Source organism: Triturus cristatus, chromosome 1_1 (assembly GCF_964204655.1).
Source record: "Triturus cristatus chromosome 1_1, aTriCri1.1, whole genome shotgun sequence".
Taxonomy (NCBI): Eukaryota; Metazoa; Chordata; class Amphibia; order Caudata; family Salamandridae; genus Triturus; species Triturus cristatus.
This window is the reverse complement of record NC_140579.1, coordinates 131,525,565-131,548,226: the sequence shown is the minus strand read 5'-3', so window position 1 is coordinate 131,548,226 and position 22,662 is coordinate 131,525,565.

Sequence of the window (22,662 nt, the reverse complement as noted above, 5' to 3'; positions counted from 1 at the left end):
CAGGAAAGTCCTAAAAACCCATTTGTTTGCGAAAGCGTGCTAATGTACCTTGGAGCTCGTCATAGTAATTGCTGAAGCGCGACGAGGCCTCCGGGTAGTTACGCGCTATATAAATATAATTTTTCATTTCATTTCATTTCTGAGGTGTGCCAAGGACTGTGTTTCATTTCTGGTGATGTCTGGGGTGTGCACAAGGTCTCTGTTGTATTTCTGGCGATGTTTGGGGTGTGCACAAGGTATGTGTGTCATTACTGGTGATGTGTGCACAAGGCCTGTGTTTCATTTCTGGTGATGTCTACGATGTGCACAAGGCCTGTGTTTCATTTCTGGTGATGTCTGGGATGTTCACAGGTTGTGTGTTTCATTTCTGGTGATGTCTGGGGTGTGCACAAAGTGTGTGTTTCATTTCTGGTGATGGCTGGGGGTGTGCACAAGGCCTGTGTTTCAGCTCTGGTGATGTCTGGGGTGTGCCAAGGCCTGTGTTTCATTACTGGTGATGTGTGCACAAGGTATGTGTTTCATTTCTAGTGATGTCTGGGGTGTGCACAAGGCCTGTGTTTTATTTCTGGTGATGTCTGGGGTGTGCCCAAGGCCTGTGTTTCATTTCTGGTGATGTCTGGGGTGTGCACAAGGTGTGTGTTTCATATCTGGAGATGTCTGGTGTGTGCATAAGATTTATGTTTCGTTTCTGGTGGTACCTGGGGTGTGCACAAGTCCTGTGTTTCATATCTGGTGATGTCTGGGGTGTGCAAATGGTCTGTGTTGTATTTCTGGTGATGTATGGGTTGTGCACAAGGCCTGTGTTTCATTTCTGGTGATGTCTGGGGCATGCACAGGGCCTGTTTTTCATTTCTGGTGATGTCTGGGGTGTGCACAAGGTGTGTGTTTTATTTCTGGGGATGACGAGGGTGTTCCAAGGGTTGTGTTTCATTTCTGGTGATATCTGGGGTGTGCTCAAGGTCTGTGTTTCATTTCTGGTGATGTCTGGGGTGTCCACAAGGTGTGTGTTTCATATCTGGTGATGTCTGAGGTGTGCACATGGTCTCTGTTTCATTTCTGGTGATGTATGGGGTGTGCACAAGGTCCATTCAGTATTTCAGTATTCACCAATAAGAATCCTCCAGCGGTGCTTGTTGACCAGCGATCCACTACATTTGAAAGTTTTCAAATTTTATTTGCATTCAGAGATATTCCCACTGCGGGTATTAGTGCTCCAAAAATGTCACCCACAATTTCAGTCCAAGATTCTCTCTTACTACGTGCTAAATAACTACCTAAACTATGTACACCATCTTCTCCTCTATCCATGTGAAAAATCTTTGGAAAAACCAGGCCAACATAACATGTGCCATACCAATGGTCTGGCAAACGATAATATGCCCTGTTCCCACAAATGAAATACAGTCCTGGAAAGACTGGATCTCTTCCACCTTTAAATCCCCATCCTCCCATGATCCGTTATGTATCATGGCATTCACTATTCCTAGAAAATGATTGTCATACGCCGTCTGATTCCTTCTTATACACAATTTCCCTTTCTGAGGCCAATCTAAAGCCATAGTTGGACTCGTTTCCCTCTCAAGTGCTTCTCCGTTTCTACATCCCAAACTGTTTTCTCCACTTTATCCTTTTGAAGCCTTTCTTTGCATTTTCAATCTCCTTTCTTCAACCATATCCAAAAATGTATTCTCCTCTTTCTTTAAACTGCAAGTCAAGTTATTCCTAAATATATCTTCTAAGGTTAGTTCTTTAGTCTCTAAGAAAAATTCACCTTTGCGGGTTTTACCTTGTTTAGTTTGTTAATTGCTGGTACTTGTGAAAATATAGTATCTACATCTGAAAAATAATACTCTAATTTACCTGTTTGATAAAATAAACTAGCTATTACACTACATGTTATTCCATATGTTACAGGAAGGTTATGATAAGTCACTCCTTCAGATACAGATGCAGGTAATTGCGTACATACGTAGCAATCCCTTACGTCCATTGTTTTTACATATTCATACAATATCTTTGAAAACACATTGTTAGAAAAATCTGTTATTGGCCTGTCTTTATGTAAATAATTTTTATCTATTCTAGTTGGGACTACCTTTTGAACTTTCCCTATATTAGTTATGTTATCACTATGTCCTTCCAATGTATCTACAGTAACTTTAAATGAAATTAGTAGAGCAAGAATACTCCAAAGAAGCATTAGTAATCCTGTACAACAACAACATATTTTGCATCTTCTTCTAAGGAAGGTACATCTACTTTCGCTACTTTCTATGTTAGCCATCTTTTCTAAATGAGCCGTGTCTTTTGACTTAGCCTCTTCTACTTCACAACTAGTTTCTAACCCAAGTCTTCTAAACACCTACGTGGTTTTACCAGTTTTTGTCTTTCTCAGTATTTTATTGTTTTTCCATCAGTAACTTCCTTGTCTCATTCAGTTTGGCATCTCATCATCTTTCACTTCCCTCTCGTTTTCAGCATACAGGTTGTCCTGAACATCCGCTTCTTCTCCAATATCGGACAAGATAACTCTCAGGATTTCCGATTCTTCGTCTTCGTCAACCACTTCCGGTACAACCACGTCTGGATTTCCTTGGCTATCCGCCTCTTCCTTCACTTCAGGCAGGGCCACATATGTCCATTTCAGTGATTTATACTTCTGGTTAGGTTTTCTTGTTCGTTTGTTTTCTTTGACTACTGTTTGTTCTTCTTCTTTCGATTTTTCCTGACTCGTTACTTCATTCACCTGTTCAGCTCTTGGCGAATTTACACGTGTCAGTCGATATCTCAGTCTTTTTATTTTGTTTGGCCACACCTCGTCTTTTGCCACTCTTTTCAATTTACTCCCTTTATCATTCTTTTCAGTTCTCCAAGCTCTCTTTCTCAGAACTCGGCCTTCTGGTATTTCATCTTCACTTTCCTTAGACTCTGTTTCAACTTGCTTTTTACCTTCAACAAGTTCTTTTTCCACCTCTTCTTTTGTTTTCCCTACTTCTGTCCCTCCTCGAATCTCCGTCACGCAATCTTCCTGCTGACTACTTGTCACTGCTTCTAACTGGATGTTGGAGTTCCCTACGCCTCCTCGGGGGTCTTCCGCAATAATCTTTCCCTCTCTCTCTGTATCTGGCACCTGTCCATCTAAAGGTGTTGTTTCAGGTGGAATTTCTCTTAATCTTTCATCTGGCACTTCCTTCTCATGGATTTCCTTTATTGTCTCTCCACCGTCCTTTTCTTTGTTCTTTCCTTGTTCTTTCTTGGAAGAGTGTGCTCTTTGTTCTGTCTCTGAGTCTGAACTGATATCAGAAATCTGTAACCTTTTCCTCAGGGAATTCCTCCTGGGGACCAAAGTTAACCTTGGCTCTGTCTCTCACCTTTCAGGGTTTTCTCTTTCTTTGTCTTTTGGCTCTCCGTCATGCGACTCAGTACTGGATTCTGATTCATCAAAATACTCCTTTTCTTTACCGTCAACTGGATTTGGAATTCTCAAAGTATGACTTGCATGGATCCAGTTCTTCAATCCAGCGCACTTCACAGCTGTTGTTGTAGTCAAGATGACTTGCCTTGGTTTTCCCCACTTGGGAACCAAACAGTTTCTTCTTCTGTGTACTTTTATCCTTACCCAGTCCCCTGGGCTTAGATCATGAGCTGGCTTCTTTTCAATGAGAGGTGGCATCCGCTCCAACCTGATGAAACACAGAATGAACTGCGTCAGCCAGGCTTTTACAGTATTCCAATACCATGTCATCAGTTATTGTCATCAGCTTGTTGACTGGTATAAATACATGTCTCATGGCGCGTCCCATGAGGATCTCATACGGACTCAAACCAGTAGTTCTGTCTGGTATTGATCTAATAGTCATGAGTACCAGAGGCAAGACATCGGGCCATTTCATACCTGTGGCTAAACACATTTTCCCTATTCTGTTTTTGATAGTACCATTCATTTGTTTGACTACACCAGAAGCCTCTGGTCGGTAGGCACAATGCAGTTTTTGTCGTACATTCAATGCTTCACAAATCAGTTTTATAATTTCATTATGAAAAAGTCCTCCTCTGTCTGATTGAATTGTTACTGGGAACCCAAACCTAGGTATAAATTCCCTCAACAATAATTTTGCCACTGTCATTCCATCATTTCTTCTTGTTGGGAACGCCTCTACCCACCTGGAGAATAGGCATACCATCACCAAAACATACCTCAACCTGTTACAAGGAGGCATTTCAATGAAATCTATTTGCATTCTGGTAAAAGGCCCTCCCTCTCGACCTATTGTTCCTAGACTCACCACTGTCTTTCTCACTGGATTGTATTGCTGACAAATTAGACATCTTTGACAAATACTTTCCGCCACAAGCCTGAACTTGGCATTATACCAAGTTTGTTTAAAAGACCTAATCATGGCGTCTCTCCCTATATGTCCCTGTCCATGATACATCCGTGCCATGGCAGACATCATGCTATCAGGCATAACTGGTCTTCCATCTCGATAGACCCACACATGATCTTTCTCTCTTGGTGCACATCCTGCTTTTACCCACTGTTTTACTTCTTCCTCTCCTGCTTCTTCCTGCAATTGTCTTACCTCATCCCATGTTCCCACAGTGTTAGTAAACATTGGGAAACAAGAAATCAACTCTTTTTCCTTTGCCCGATTGATTGAATTCTGATTTCGTGCACAATATTGTGCCATATCATTGGCGAATTTATTTCCAGTGGCAATGTAATCACCACTGCGACTATGAGCAGCACATTTTACCACAGCCAATTGCCTAGGCAGCTGTATTGCCTCAAGCAACTTTCCAACCACTTCAGCATTCTTAATGGGAGTTCCACTTGAGGTCAGGAAACCTCTTTGCAGCCAAATTTGGCCAAAATCATGGACCACCCTGTAGCCATACTGGCTATCAGTTATCACAGTCACTCTCACACTTTTCCTAATCTTGCATGCTCTGGTCAGGGCAATAAGTTCAGCTACGTGGGCCGACCTTACTCCTTTTAAATAGGATGCTTCCATCACTGCTGCAACTGTACATACTGCATATGCTGCACTCAGCATTCCATCATCTGTTCTCAAACAAGATCCATCAACAAACATGACATAACCACTTTCTGGCAAAGGTTCATCTTTTATGTAAGTTCTTGGTTTTGTACAGAAATCAAGTACATCCAAACAATCATGATCTGCTTCATCTCTTACCTCCACATGCTCTACATCAGGCAACAATGTTGAAGGATTCACATTCACGCATCTTACAAGACTCACATTTGTTGCACCCAAAATGACCTTTTCATACATAGTCAGTCGGCTGTGCGTCATATTCTGAATACGACTCCTTTTTAAAAGAATCGCCACATCATGAGGCACAAACACTTTCACAGGATATCCCATCACAATTCCTTCACTCTGTTCCAAACTTCGACATGTAGCAGCTACTGCTTTCAGACACCCAGGAAGGGCTACAGCTACTGGGTCCAATATGGATGAAAAGTATGCAATTGGTTTCCTCAGTTTTCCATGCTTCTGTACTAGAACAGAGAGCGCACATCGATTTCTCTCACTGCAATACAACTCGAACTCCTTATCATAATCAGGCATACCTAATGCAGGCGCTTCACACAATCCTTCTCTCAACTTCTTGAATGCTGCCAACTCCTCCAATTGGATCTCTCACATCACTTCTTGTCAATCGTACCAAAGGTTTTGCAATCAATGAAAAGTTTCCTATCCACTGACGACCATATCCAACCATTCCCAGAAACATTCTCACTCCTCTTTGGGTCATTGGTGGACTCATTCTTTTTATGATCCTGATTCTGTCTATGGTTATTTTCCTGTGTCCTTTCTCAATGCTGTGTCCTAAATATTGGACTTCTTTCTTACAAAATTGTAATTTCGATGGTGACACTTTTAATCCTCCATCTACCAAATGATTCAGCAAAGCTACCGTGTCTACCTCACCAGCTTCACGAGTTTTCGATGCCACAAGTAAGTCATCGATATATTGGACTAGTACTAAATTTTCAGGCATTTCTAGACTCTCCAAAGACCTTTTCAATAGCTGATTAAATATTGAGGGGCTTTCTGTATACCCCTGTGGAATTCGGCACCACGCCAAAATACGCTCACCGAAATGAAATGCAAACATTTGCTGACTGTCATGGTGCAATGGGATGGAAAAGAAAGCATGGCACAAATCAATCACAGTGTACCATTCTGCATCATGAGGGATCTGATATAAAATCACAGATGATTCGGTACAATGGGACAACATGGTACAACAATTTTGTTTATCTTTCTCAGATCTTGCACTATCCTGAACTTCCCACTAGGCTTTTTCAGTCCCATTATTGGTGAATTACATGGGCTACTCATTATTTCTCTCAAAATTCCTTGTGTTATCATTTTCTCAATCACAGGAGTAACTCCTTCGATTATTTCAGGGGTCAATTTATATTGTGGGACATTTGGGTAACATACTCCTTTTACAGTTATTTTTGCTGGATCTACATTCCTCATCAATCCTACATCTTCTCCTGTAAATTCCCAAACTTCTGCTTTTACTGATTGTTTTAATTCTTTCGGTAATTCGTCAGGGTTAAATACAGCATAGGTTCCAGTAACCTCTTTCTCTCTGTTTGCCATTGTCATTTTATACAACACATCATCATCTGGTGTTTCAAAGGCTATTCCATCTGGAGTACAAAATATAGTGCAATTCATCTTGCACAATAAATCTCTACATAACAAATTCACAGGACTGGTGTCGCACACTACAAATCTGTGCATTTCAGAAAATTTCCCTATACTAACTTTCACTGGTTCTGTAAGGTAAGTTTTAATCTGTCTGTTGGACACACCAACTACTCGTTTCATCCGAGAGAGGAAGATTCTTAACATCGGCTGATCTAACTGTTGATCGAGTAGCACCAGTATCCACTAGGAAAGTAATATTTTCATTATTAACTTTTCCATCTACAAATGGGCCTGTCTGGTCTACTTATAGAGTTGCGCCAAGTACGCACTCTTCTGCCTCCCTTCAGCACCGTCAATAACCCTCTTCTGAATCGCTTTCATCGCGTTGCAGCCAATGCTGCGAAGCAGCGCTAGCGCGTTGCGGCTTATTTACCTACCTGTTCTTCGTTGTAGAATCCATTCTCCTTACTATACTTCTGGCAATTTTTGTTCTGTGGAAAAGGTGGTTTTGGCACCTGATTCTGTTGTGTTCACCCTGCTGCTGTCGTTGCTGTTGACCACTCACCTCATTCTGCACCTGTGGATTCAAGGATGAATTTTCATCGTTAGTACTTGGTGGATTCTTACACTCGGATTTCCAATGCCCTATCCTACCGCAATTATGACACGGAAATTTCTTCTTAGCTTCCTCAATATTCCTTTTATTTTTCCCAGGATTCAATTTTTGTTTCGACCCAGCTTGTTCTGCTAATTGTGCTTCCTGTCTCTCTGCTACTTTTACTTGTGCCCACATAGCCTTCTCTTTCAGTTTTCTCTGTTTTGCCTCAATTTCATCACTGAAATATTTAGCATGTCTTAATACTTCGTCTATTTTCTTATTTTGCCAATCTACCGTATGCTGTTTTATCATTTCACTAATTTCTGGACGAAGACCATATACAAATCTGTATACGAAATGACTCAAATCCTTATCACTCAAATTTTCATCTCCACTGAATTCTTTAAAGGCTAAAATTAACCTCTCATAATAGGCATGTACTGATTCTTTGCTTTCCTGATGTGTTCTGTCAATTTTCACCCAAACTGTCTCTTTAGGGGGTAACTTGTTCTTCAAAAATGCCATAACCTGTTCGTATTTCTTCATTACCTCGGGGTCTGGAGCTCCTGTCTTTGGATCCCTTGGGTCTAATACTTTGGATAGCTTCACAAATCTGTCCACCTGTCTATACCACTCGACGGGTTTTTCACGGAGTCGAGGGAAGTCATTTGTAAATGACAAAATATCCTGTCTGGACCATGGGACATGTACATATCCTCGTCCCGGAATCTCTCTCATAGAGCATTCTGTCACAACCTTCTCTTTTCCTCTCATAGGATAGGCTGAAAACGATTTTTGTCTGAAACTTCTTCTTGCTTACAATACCATCTGCTCTTCCATTTGTCCACATCTCCCCACTTTCTCAACAAAATAATTATTTCCTTAATCTGACCTATTCGTCCTGTGGTATTCATGTTTTCAATGTCTTTTTCGGTGAAATCTACTAGATAGGGTTTCTGTAGGGCTTTTACTTTTTCAATATCAATACCCATCTCATTTGCCAATTCTTCTAATCTTTCATGAAGACTCTTTGCTCTCCATGTTACGCTTTTGCACAGAAATAACAACTCATCTTGGTAAGTTTTTAACTTCTCTGTCGGGATAGTTCCTACTATTAATTCTTCCAGTACCAATCGAAATTTAGCTACATCTATTGACTGGGATTCCTTTCTTTCTTTTGCAAGCTTCTCAACAATTCACTCAACTCTTCTGTTGATGGTCCTACTGGCTTCTCTACATTTCCTTGTCCAAAATCTTTTTGAGTTTCTGATATTGTCTCTATCATTGTCATATGTTTTTGTTCACAGTTTTGACCTACAAACGGGTTATTTGAAAAATTCGGTTCAATCATACTCATAGTCTGTCTCCATGGATTCTCACTCTGACTCATTCTTGTTTATTCAACCGGTTTATTACTTTTATAAGGGACTGTCAAACAATGTTCACTGTCTTTCTGCTTGTCAAAAATAGGCATTACTGGACCTATCGTTACTGGTACAGTTACCGCTTCCAAATTCTTAGTCAATTCTCTTATTTTCTTGGTTAATTCTAGGGTTGTTTTTGCTAGTTCTGCTGAATTTTTTCCATCCAATTTTCCTCCAGACTTCTTTTCTACCTCTCTAATGGAATTGTTTCTTCCCAAATCTTGGAACTCTGGTTCCGATTTTATGATTCTTACTGTTTCTTTCATTGGGGCATGTGGGGTTAATATTTCTGGTTCTGGTCGGTATGGTGGTGGATTCTTGTAAAACATATCATCAAGAACATCATCCTCGGACTCATTCATTCCATACCCTCTTGATTCTACATTATGCCTCTTTTCTACACACTTTCGTCCTTCATTCTCTCCTGCAGTTCTTACGGGAAACAAACCCTCAGTCATGCTCACATTCCGCCACCTTCTCATTCGATCATCATGCGTCTCATGTCCGTATGATCTGCCAAACAGGTACCTAGACCGACTCAATTCGAGGCTTGGTTCTAAATTCATCATTTTCTCTCTCAAATTTATCAAAACAGCCAAATTAAATGAACCATGCTCTGGAAAAGCCAACACTCCGTCCTTTTCGGTATATTTTACCCAGTTATCTAACCAAATACAGGTGTGATATCCATATTTCGCAACCATGAAGGATGCAGGGGTTTTCGGTGGAGGAAGTAACTGTCCTTCCCTAGTTATGATCGGTTTGTCCTTCTTAAACCACTTCTTAATTCTACCAAACCAAGACTTTTTCTCTTTTTCATGTGGATCATAATAAATTTTCCTTTCTTTCGTGTCTCACTAGTTTCTCCTTACGACTGTACCGCTATTCTGTCCAATCACAGCGCGACTCACACTAACGCACCAATCCGGAGCATCTACGTCACTGTCACAATTCTCAAATCCCAGCGCGACTCATACTAACACACCAATACGGAGCGTTTACGTCACCCTGTATTTCACCACTCCTAGCGCGGTGTACACTAACGCACCAAACCGGAGCGTTTTACGTTTCTGACCGTCTGTCCAATCCCAGCGCGGTTATTCTGACGTCTGCAGCCGCTGCGGCAGCTCCTGCTCCTGTCTACCCCTCCTTTACAAATCCGCTCAGTACGTTTTTGTTTCAATTTCTACAATTCTGTTAGTAACAACATAAAAACGCCACCATTGTCCGCTTCGCTAACCAAGGAATAGCAATAGACCTTTCTCACGAGAATTCTGTCTTTCCCGAGAGCAGCGCTTACCTCTGCCCTACTACGGAATTGTTACTTCCGTTGATAAAGTAGCACATCCCTCTACTTCACCCTTCTAATAAGCATTAGCTAACCGTTTCTCCAGAATTAGGACACATAGTTGGAGACCCAATGCTCCTGAGAAATAAAACTAGAGTTTCACAATTAACCCGAATACTATTTCATTCACGCACTTTCACACAGAAAATGTAGTACATTCACACAGAATCCTGTCTTTCCCGAGAACAGCGAACAGTCTGTTCTACTACAGAATTATGACATACGTTAACAAAGCAGCGCTTACCTCTCCTTTGTCCTTCTAACAAGCTCAGAGAGTACCTATTACCTTTCCAGTGATAAGCATTATCGGAATGCCAGTTGGATCCCTGGTACCTAAGACCAGAATTTCACAGGTAACCTTCGCTATCATACACACTTCTCTCACACAGAAAATGTCTCTAATGGCAACACACGGCGATGTCATCGAATCGAACCCAGACAATGCGTCGTGCAACTTCAATCGTCACACATTTTCTCCTGTGTACCTACAGGATAACATCAATTCCGTCTTTCGCGAAAACAGCGCTTACCTCTGCTCTACTACGGAACCGTTACAAACTTCTGACTTCCTACATCCCAGAAGCCGTGCAAACAACATAAAACTCAACACGACTCACCATAGAGTGTTAGTACATAAACCAATATCAATAACCAATAATCAATGAGCTATTTACACGCAATAATCACCAAACCAAAACAATAAAACCATCATCTTGCTACCAGAAAAACTGCTGCAGCGTGGAACATCAAATTCCCCCTTCGTCACAGACCAATTACTTCAACATCAAATTCACTCATATACGTTCAGTGGTGGGGCCCATAACACCAATACTTACACTCAGTTGATCTGTTTTCCTAGGGAAATAAGCTTCCAAACGCTGACATGAAAGGAATACCTTTACCTTATACTAAACACATTGACTTCAAACCTAAGGGTAAGTTGAGCGCTATATAAGAACTCATAATAATAATAATAATAATAAGATATCCCTCTCATAAGGAGATGGATCATTTAGTTGTTTGTAGGTTTAGTTTCACAATCATTTATCTAGTCTTTAAATACCACTAAATTCTCTTCTTAAAATAATCGACACAACCCATTTGTCAATTAATCAAATATTCTTTATCTAAGAAATATTGCAAGAAACGTTAGAGATCATCATCAGCATTTCAGAGCATAATATTTACCTATTCTGGCTAAAGTCGTCCTCTAAGTCAGTCAGTCAAGGAAGAATTTTATTCAGCAAAGTTAGGCCGCAATTCAGTCTCTCAAAGATTCAGGATAACAGCTGTCCAGGAGTGTCACCGTCCTCTCCGTCAGCATAACGTCAGGAAATCAAGTTCGTCAAAGAAGAGCGAGTTTTTTTAGTTCAATTCCCTACCTACTTTTATAATGAAAATAATGTCAAAAAGTATCAAGATCGGGGTTCAGAAAGTCCTGATTGGCCGATTTGGGGTTAGGAGGTGCAGTTCTCAGGGTGTCAAAAGATGAACTCATCGTACTTGCTGGTTCCAGTTTTTAAATCAAGCATTGTCTTTGGTCTTGGATGGGTTACCGGAGTGTCCTTGAAGGGTACATGTTCTCCCGGGGTCAGGTCCAGGCCACTGCTGCTGGCGGTGACGCCTCCGCACCTCACCCAGAACCTTGTGTTGTCAGGGCAGTCACGTTTAACGTCTCGTTCAGCCATCTTGTTTAGGCCGAAATGGTCAACTTAAGCAAAAGAAACACAAAAACGTAATTAAAACATAGAAATGGCTAATACAATGTTATCCCCTTGCTACTACCCATATGTGTGTGTATTTATCTAGCAGAAGCAACACTCAGAGCAGTTTATGCTTACGAAATAAAGTACAAATCACTAATACATCACCAAAGCAACATATAACATGCAATCTTCTAATTTTCTACTATTAATATGCGTACTCAAGTTAGTTTACAATTAATATAGCCATGCAAGGTGCAATTCCCACGTGTAATTCTTTTGTTGATATGATTGGTAAATGTTCACTGCAAACCAATTAATATGATTACTATTAGTTAATTATTCAAATTATTATAAACATGCAAAATGGGGGGGGTATACAAAATCTTGTACTACCCGCTCCAGCCCTTTGTTTGAATGAAAAAATCTACAGTAGTCGGATGCCAAAACGTGAAACATGAAAAACGTGAATTTTCCTGGAATGTCTTTATATCTTTACGTATTTTTGTTAAATTGCATTTATAGCAGATATGACGTGGATACTGATATCAACTGTTATGGAGCACTACTACTTCTGACAGTAGAGCCAAGCAGCAGGGGAGCTAATCCACTCCCAGGAGACCCTTGGGGTGTGCGTGAGAAGGGGAGGGGCGCTTTTGCTAACTCCCCATCGGATCTAGTCCGTTTGCAGGCTGTGAGCATGGTAAATGGCACACATCAGAAATCAATTAACTGAATTAGCGCCGCTGCGGAAACCTGATTGAAATCTGCCACCTTAGAACGTTTCATGTGTTGTGCAAAGGGCTTTGGGGACAGTTGACAGTTAAAGGAATACTCACAATGTGAGAAGCTATGTAGTTTTATGGGACACCCTTCTTGCACCCTCTCTCCTGCGTTCTCCTCCTTCCCACCGTCTCCCTCTCCCACTGCCTTTGTTGTTGTACTCTGTCTTTGTTCTCGTTCCTCTGCCTCTCTCCTCTCTTTTCAGACCCCCGTTTCTTGCCCTTTCTGTTTCCCTGCTACTCTCTCTCTCATACCCACATTTTGCCCTGTTCTCTGTCTTTTGCACCCCTCTTCTCTCTAACACCCACTGCATCACCTTCACTATTTTTCCTTCTCTTCTTCCTCTCACCACTAAATTTACTCCTTTCTCTCCACTCCTTCTCCCACACCCACGCTCTCTCCCCGATTCGCCTTCTCGCGCTCTCTTTCTCGTCTTCTTTCTCCCCTCACTCCCAGTCTTCCTTTCTTCTTCCCCTCTTCACACCCGTTCTTCCCTGTCCCTACCTAGGCATGCACGATCTCTCGTGGTAAGGGGTTTATCACCCTGTTTGCCAGGGGTTTTCTGAGGATGCGGCAAATGGTCGAGATACGGGAACCGGGTTGATTACCTACAAGGGCAGTCATGTGTTCTCACAGCTGAAGTTGATATTTATTCAGTCGCTCAATATGGTGTCGGTATGCACATCTGTATGTCACGTGTGTGTAGTGCCCACCTGCCAACAAAGTCGTCCTCAGGGCACTTGATCCATCTGCAGTTTTATATTGCTCTTATTTATTGCGAACTCCATCCAAAGATGTACACGAACACCAGTTAGTATTCTCTTCGCTCCTTCCTTCCTTCCACCTAGGCTTCCCAAGAAGTGTCAGACCTCGTGGGGATAAATTGCTTTAGAACAGGCTCATTATGTTATAATTAAAATTTAAATCAATTTATAAGCGCAAAGCTTCAAGCACACGTGGTTGAAAAATTGTCCAGCGCAACTACCAATGTTAAACAAAATGTGACTGGGTGCTCTGTCTTCTTTCTGATGTTTGTAAAGTCGCAGCTTGTGTATTGCATGGCTAACCACTTATATGGTCCCAAAGGCGAGATCTATTGGCTATGCCAATGCTTGTTTTTTGTTGTGTTTTGATACAGCGCGAAATGGACTCGGGAGCGCTATACGAGCACCAGATGCAGTACACAAGGTTACATTTTATCATGGACACGGGGAGGTGAAGTGATTTTCCCGGAATCACAGGGTGCTGAGCCGACGCTGGGACTGGATCCTGGTTCCCCAGTTCTAAAGTCGGCCGCTCTGTAATGAGCCATCCTCTCCCAGCCAAGAACATCGAGGGCTTCTAGGCACTTTAGAGTCTGACCACATGTCGCGCTCGTCACCGACAGCAGCAGACACAAAGGGAGCAAAACAAATACAGAGAAGAGGTCAAAACTGGAGGGAGGAATTGCAAATGGGTAATGGCGGGAGGGGGTGAAATCACTGTCCTAATTCTTCACTGTGGTCTGTAGTCAGGATTCAGGACAGGTGATGGGAGCTTCTAAGCACTGAGAAAAGGATTTATTTGTTATCTGCCATTTATTGCAGTATTATACTTTTACGTGTATTTTGAACGCTTTTGTAACATGCACACGTGTCACTTTTTAGGTCTCGCCTGAGCCAGCGCTTTAGCGCTGCTCTCGCGAGTGCTTTTGTAAAAGGGGGATCTGGAAGTGCAAACTAGTGCTTTTCAGGCCTCCAAATACAGTGCATGTGCGCTGGGCGCGCGCACCATTTGGTAGCCTGAAAAGCACTGCCAGCCCCTCGCGACGCACCATTTTGTTGCCATAGCAACGAAAATGACGCTTCGCGTGTCTTTTTTTTAATGTCAGTCTCCCCAGGGCACAAGCAGGCATCCACTTCTGTCTTTTTGCTACGATCAGCCGATCTGACAGAAGTGGATGCCTGCTTGTGCCCCGGGGGAACTGCAGGACAGCTGATCGCAGAGGTTTGTCTTCCCCATTTCTCTCTCATGACCTGGCTTTACTACTCCCCTCTCTGCAGCCCCCTTCTCTCAATGCTCCTCTGTCCCTCGCCATTTTTGTCCTTGCACTGTCCCACACGTGCCCGCCCTCTTTGTGCCGCTCGCTGAATGTATGTATCCCTGTCAAGCCCTCTTCGTCTTGCACCCTGTTGTCAGCTCTTGTCTGCCATTCATCTCCAGCCAGCCCCTCGCGATGTGCTATCCACCCCACTCCCCCTCTACCTCAATGCTTGGTCTGCCTTTTTGACATCCATTTCAAACCCACAGAGGCATGAGACATGCGCGCAATTCATTAAGCAACTATGGGGTTCGCATTGGTTTTCCTTCATGCACTGCCTTTCTTTTTCACTCCTCCTAGTTCTAAGGGTAGTGCATTGCTGCCGCTCGAGGCACTCCCTCAAAGTAAACAAATAAAAGAAAATGTCTTTAAAGAAAAGCCCAAAATGAACGAAAGAAAACCGGATCAGCTTAAATGGTCTATTCACTATGAAAAAAGTAAAAACTCTCGAGTTTGTCAGTGCGTGCTGTGCTGTCTCGCTAAGATTTTGTAAATATATTTTTAGCCCACCACGAAATTGTGCTAACCTCGAAGTCCCATCATGCTCTCTGCACACAGATTTGTTTTCCGCCGTTTCAACACAGAAGATGGGCTTTTGCCAACTCTTTCATGTTGCGGCGGCATTCTTCCTTGACATCTTTTGCGTACAAATAAAGCCCAGCCGAGCCTGGTAGGTGGGCTGTCATCCCCCACCGAGCCCATTCCAGCCTGCTTGTCTCAGATAAAGGCTGGCTCCTTCCTCCCAAATGGGGTCAGACTGCCTCTGAAATCTGGGACACCTTCTTGCTAAATATTTGTTAACACTTGTTTGCTCGGCCTCCTTCCTGTGCAATATTTTCTGCTTTCACACGTTTGTTTCCCTGAGGAGTTACACTGAATGATGAGCAGGCACTTTAACTACGTGTGAATGTGATTATGTCTCCCTGGCGCAGTGAAGCGAATAACGTTATAAAGCACAAGCATTGTCAAAGCCAACAGGCATGGATTATGTTAGCTGTCTAACTAATTTGTTCTATTATGTTGCAATGGCTTATGATGTAGTGTGATGTGCTTGGATGCGTGAACAGATATTGCATATACAGACTTCCACGCGCACACAGAAAATATAACTAAAAGCGTAAACACACACACAAAACTCATACCGTGAGACAACACAGAGATGGGCTCAAGCAAACACACAACCATGGTTGGTAAATGGTTGGATTTTTGGATGGGTGAGTGGTACGTGGATGAACAGAGAATGACTAGATGTGAGGATGGATGTAGGTGTTTTGTTAAAATGGGAGGCTGCAAACGTGCCCAGCACGTGTCTTCTCTGATGACAACAGGGACATACTTTCATGGTGGTGACAGAGAAGTAGCATGCACAATTCACCCGAGTGTTGCTTGCTGCATCACTTCTGCCTACAAAAATTCCCTCAACTCTATTGACATGGGAAGTTTCGGCTACTAAAGCAAGATGGCAGTGGCCAAATTGTCTTAAAGCCCTGGGTATGGCTAACAATGAGGAGAACTTTCTTTGCACTTGTTTACCTGCCTGCAACTTCTGCAACCACCACTAACCACTAATTAACAAACGAGACCTCCCACTGCCTGACGCCATGTGTGCTCTTATCTTTCACCTGAGTAGACAGCTGTTTGTCGCTAACCCAGCCCTTACGCATTCACAGACATTTGTTTGCCTCGGGGCCCTGGAGCTCTGCGCCACCCCCAGCTAATTCAAAGGTAGTTCAGTTAAAGGGATGGTGCCATTCTGGTGTTTAACTTTCAGCACCAAGGCAGCAGCAGCGTGTGTAACAGGAGCTGCTAAAAGGTGCGAGAGAGCTACAACTTTGCCTAGTTCTGATTGCAACAAAGCCGTGCCTTTTCCTGAATGATCACTGGTACGTGGTAATTTCCAGTGAATCAGGAACAGGGCCACGAGTCCTTGTCCGTGTCGACTGGGCGCTTTCTGCTTCCAGTGACATAAAATGTCCTTAGCACAGTGTCGTTACTGCTTATATTTTGCTGCCTCCCTGCCTGCCGTGCCCAATAATGAATTTTGGTGGAAAGCAGCTTACAACTCCCGTCCAGACAGCTCTATTCTCTGCTCTACCAGGAAGGGCCAGCCCACGGCGAAATATTTCACAGACAGCTCGCCTCTCGTGTATAATGGCGCCTATTTAAGTAGGTACTGGGGTGATCCGCTGATAACGATAATTTACACTTAGTGAATGCAAGGATTCAAACGTAATATAAACAAGCATTTGCAATGCGAGTTTGAGCTATTGACATTGTAGATTACAATGCCTTTTATTATAAACTCTTGCAAATGATAGGTTTCGCATTTGCGAGAGTTTATGCTATTGGCATTGTAAATGACAATGCCTTTTATTTATTTGTTTAAAAAACCAACACATTAATAAAAAGGCATTGTAATCTACAATGCCAATAGCTCAAACTTGTGTAAATGCGAGACCTATTGCATTGCAAATGCGTGTTACTTTAGTAACGTATCGTTTGCTACCTCTTGTATTTTGTTGCTTTTGATACATGCACAACGGCCACCACTGCCTCATGTAACGTAACTTTTGTTGTAGTGTTTTGAGTGTCTGCCATTTATTGCATTTTTTTTTTTACCTCTACGTTTACTTTGTATGCTCTTTTAACCTGCACACGTCACTTTTTAGGCCCCCGCAATGTCGAGAGACATTTTGTAGTTGGGATTGTTAAAGTGCTGCCTGTGGCCTAAAGCTTGAGTGCACGCGAGCGTGCACGCGCACAGCCGCCAATGACTGCTGCGAGCACACCACTCGCGTGCTTGCCACACAGCGCGTCCCGTCCTAGCGATCGCGATCACTTTCGCTTTGATCGCGATCGCTATTACTTTCGCTTTCACGGCCGCGTGGCCGTTACTTTCACGGCCGCGCGGCCAATGCTTGTTGTACTATTGTCTTTCAGATGAACCTGGTTTTCCTTCGCTAATGCTGGCAACACGCCTAACAATAGTGTTGTGCCCCGTTTCCAGCCGGTAAAAATGATCCATCGCACACAAAAACTCCATCCGCATCTCAACCAACACCGACAACTCACTCCCCGACGCCGAACATCTCCACTTCACGATCCACAGCGACCCCAAGACCACCCTCAGAGGCACCCTCATGTACAGACCACCAGGACCCCGCGCCAAGTTCAGCAAAGACATCGCAGACTTCGTCAACCCTCACACACTCTCGTCCACCGACTACATCCTCCTAGGAGACCTCAACTTTCACCTGGAGAACCTCACCGACAACAACACCACCGCCTTACTGGACAACCTCACCAACCTGGGACTGAATCAGCTAGTCAACACACCCACCCACTACGCCGGACACACGCTCGACCCCATCTGCTCCTCCAGCAAACACATCACCTTCAGACACACCACCGAACTCACCTGGTCGGACCACAGCTGCGTCCACTTCATCTTCAAGAAGACCACTGTGCACCACCACACCCAGCAACCACCAAGAAGACACTGGACTCGTATCACCACGGATCAGCTCGCATCAACCCTCTCCCAGAACCGACCCACCAGCACCACCGACCCAAACGAAGCCGCCAACAAGCTGACCAACTGGATCTCCGACTGCGCCGACCTCCTGGCCCCCCTGAAAACTCAAGCCAGCACCAACAACCACAAGAAAAACTCCTGGTTCACCCCCGACCTCAAGGACTCCAAGAAAGAATGCCGCGCCCGCGAGAAGACGTGGCGCCTCAACCAGACCGAAGAGAACATGTCAGCTCTCAAGGACGCCACCCGCCAACACCATCAACACCTCCGCGCCGCACGAAAAACAGCCCACCGGAACAGACTTGACAACAACGCCCACAACAGCAAGGAACTATTTGGCATCGTCAAAGAGCTCTCCAACCCGGACGCAGAAAACAACTCCATCCCCCCCATCACAGGACCTCTGCGACTCCCTCGCGACCTTCTTCCACCACAAGATCACCGACATATACAACAGCTTCCCGACCACCGACACGAACCCCCCCCCCCCCAGAACCCGCTACCGACATCACCACCATCCTCACCTGGAGCCCAAACACCACCGAGGAGACCACCCGCGTCATGAACTCGATCCACTCCGGATCCCCATCGGACCCCTGCCCGCACCACATCTACAACAAAGCCGACGACATCATCGCACTGCACCTCCGAGATGTCATCAATGCCTCCCTCACCACCGCCACCTTCCCGGAGAGCTGGAAACACGCAGAGCTCAACGCCCTCTTAAAGAAACCCACAGCAGACCCCACCGAACTCAAAAACTTCCGGCCCATCTCTCTCCTGCCGTTCCCCGCCAAAGTGATTGAGAAAATTGTCATCACTCAACTCTCCAACGCCCTGGAAACCAACGACTCCCTCGACCCCACACAGTTCGGTTTCAGGACCAACCACAGCACCGAAACCGCCCTCATCGCAGCCACGGACGACATCAGAGCCCTGACCGACAAGGGTGAGACCGTGGCCCTCATACTCCTGGACCTCTCCGCAGCCTTCGACACGGTCTGCCACCGCACCCTGATACGACGCCTCAGCAACGCCGGCATCAGAGGCAAGGCCCTCGAATGGATCATCTCCTTCCTCTCCGGAAGGACTCAGAGAGTCCGCCTGCCCCCCTTCAGATCCACAGCCACGGAGATCATCTGCGGTGTACCTCAAGGATCCTCCCTCAGCCCCACTCTCTTCAACATCTACATGACCCCCCTGGCGAACATCGCACGCAAACACGGACTGGACCTTATATCATACGCCGACGACACCCAGCTCATCTTATCACTCACAAACAACCCCACCTCAGCTAGGACCAGACTTCATGAAGGAATGAAGGAAGTGGCGAACTGGATGACAGACAGACGCCTGAAACTGAAAGCCGACAAGACGGAGGTCCTCATCCTCGGCCCCACCCCCACCCCCACCGCATGGGACGACTCCTGGTGGCCCCCCGCCCTAGGCAGCACTCCCCAACCCACCGACCACGCACGCAACCTCGGCTTCATCCTGGACTCATCCCTCACCATGACCAGACAGGTGAACTCGGTGACCTCAGCATGCTTCAACACCCTCCGCATGCTCCGCAAGATCTTCCGCTGGATCCCCACCGACACCAGAAAGACCGTCACCCACGCCCTCGTCACCAGTCGCTTGGACTACGGGAACACCTTGTACGCGGGCATCACCACCAAGCTGCTGAGGAAACTCCAACGGATCCAGAACGCTGCCGCAAGATTCATCATGGAGAAGTGTGGCTCAATGATTAGAGCGGCAGACCCTGATGCGGAGGTCTAGCCCGGGACCAGGGTTCAATTCCCCGCCTCGGCGGGTCTTGGGCTCAAAAATTCCACGGACCTGATAATTCTCGCCTCGGTGCTATTCCAATCATGGAGTCCCACTGTGCAACTCTGGGCAATAGCTTGCTTAATCTCCACAACGGCCCCCACAACGCTAAGGATGCCTGGCCTCCACCTTGGGGGTGCCCAGGAGTAGACGCCTCACAGGGAAAGCCAGGATGGGTTCCACAGCGGTATTCGTACAAGCGCCTTGAGACCCTTGCGGGTGAGTAGTGCGCTATACAAGTATCAATTTACATTTACATTTACATCCTGGACATCCCTCGCCACCACCACATCTCAGGACACCTGAAAAAACTCCATTGGCTCCCCGTCAACAAGAGGATCACCTTCCGACTCCTCACCCAGGCACACAAAGCCCTTCACAACCTCGGACCCAAACTCATCAACAACCGCGTCTCCTTCTACACTCCTCCGCGCACTCTATGATCCGCCGGACAGGCCCTGGCAGCCGTACCCCGCATCCGCAAAGCCACCGCCGGAGGAAGATCCTTCTCTTTCCTGGCAGCGAAGACCTGGAACTCTCTGCCCAGCCACCTTCGCGCCATACCTGAACACCTCTCCTTCAGAAGGCAGCTCAAGACCTGGCTCTTCGAGTACTGACCCCCCCCCTCCCCAGCGCCTTGAGACCCTTTATGGGTGAGTAGCGCGCTTTAGAAATGCGAATGATTGATTGATTGATTGATCCTCGGTGCCTCCTACCACGGAGGTTGCATTCTCCCATGACATGACAATTCTTTATTGTTTGATTAATTAAAATCTTACAATATTTCCAATACCAAGACATATTTAGTGAATATATTACATTTAAATATAAAAAGAACTATTATAACCTAAAATTTAACTTTTAAAATTTTTTCATAAAAACATTTTTTGTTTTTCTATTTTATACTCCCAGTTTTATAGATGCAATCTTTAGGAACTTTACAAAGGCAACGTTCATGACTATATCGTTCGAATGAAGACAGACTTTAAATGCCTGTCTACATGTCCTTGTTCCACGCATGTTAAAATGAGGTTTCAGTAACGTGGATCTTTCATTTCGGAGTCCTGGACAAATACATAAAAGGTGGACAATATTCTCTTCTCCACTTTTACAAAGTCTGCACAATGTACCGCTACTAGCTTTTTTCCACGGAGGGACATGACTAAGGCCAGGTAAAATTCCAAATCTTGCTCTCATAAGGCATTGTTTACTTTTTTCAGACCAAGGTGTCTCCAAGTATTCTTGTACTTTCTTCTTTTCGTATCCGTTTATTACTGACCATGAATGTTTTCTTTTTGCTAGTGTATCTTTATCCTGTATAAGTGAAAGGTAATTAGTTGTTCGATTTACTAATTTTTTAAAGGATCCATTGCTTATCGTGTTGTTCCAGATTGGCATTAGTGCAAACTCTTCTAATGCATCGTTGAGATATTTCCTTACGACTGATTTGGTATTCTTATTGATTTCTTGCCAAAGTAACTGAGATATATGATTATCATGGTCATTTTTGATCCTGTACCACGTTTTAATAAATAACCCGAACTCCAGTCTAATTTGTGCTGGGGAAGCGTTATTTGGGAGATAGAAGAGGAATTTATATGTTTTTGAAAGAACCTTATTTAACAGTTCTGCATCCGTCCCCATTAATGCCTCACTACCATATGTTATTGTTGGGAGCAATTTAGCCCCTATAATTTTCAAAAGCGGCCCATATGTCAGAGTTCCAAGCGATTTCTGTGCTATCTTGAATGCTGCAGTTAGCGAGTTAGCTTTCCTTTGTATGTCAATTTTTTGTGATTGATAGTTTCCATTTTGGTCAAATAGTACACCCAGATACTTGTACACTTCAATTTGTTCCAGTTGGGTGCTTTCCATATACCATTTATTTTTTTGTCTCAGTTTTGTATTCCTAGTGACCACCATGATTTTTGTTTTGGATTCATTTATTACCATTCCATTTTCTTGTGCATACAAAACTGTTCTGTTAATTAAACGCCGAAGACCTATTTTGGTATGGCTTAGAAGAATGGCGTCATCTGCATACATTAGGTTAGTTATCAGCTTGTCCCCTAGCTTCGGAGGATGTGCATTGAGTTCATCTAGGTATCCTGGTAAATCTCCTAAAAATAGATTAAAAAGTAGGGGAGCCAACACACATCCCTGCTTTAACCCATTTGTTGCGGGAATTTCCTTAGATAGTGATCTGCCATCCCCCATCCTTACTTTTACCCAGGTTTTATTGTGTAACAATTGAATAAGTCTTAACAGTTCAAATGGAATGTTTCTTTCGATAAGTTTTTTCCACAATAAATTCCTTTGCACACAGTCGAAAGCAAATTTAAAATCTACAAAGCACAGATAGAGGGGCATTTTTTCACTCAGAGATTTTTCAATTAGTAATGCTAACGCCATAATGTTTGTCATTGTTCCAAGTCCCTTAATAAAGCCAGTTTGATTCAATGGCAAGATCTTATTTTCTGCTACCCATTCATTTAGTCTAGTTAATAATATTCCTGCGAAAAGTTTGGCATCTGTATCTTGTAGTGTAATGAGTCTATAGTTCTCCGCAAGGGCCCAGTTGCCTTTCTTAAATATAGGGGAAATTAGAGATCCTAGCCAAGACTCAGGGATGTTACCGGTTTCTATAATTTTGTTGAATACCTTTT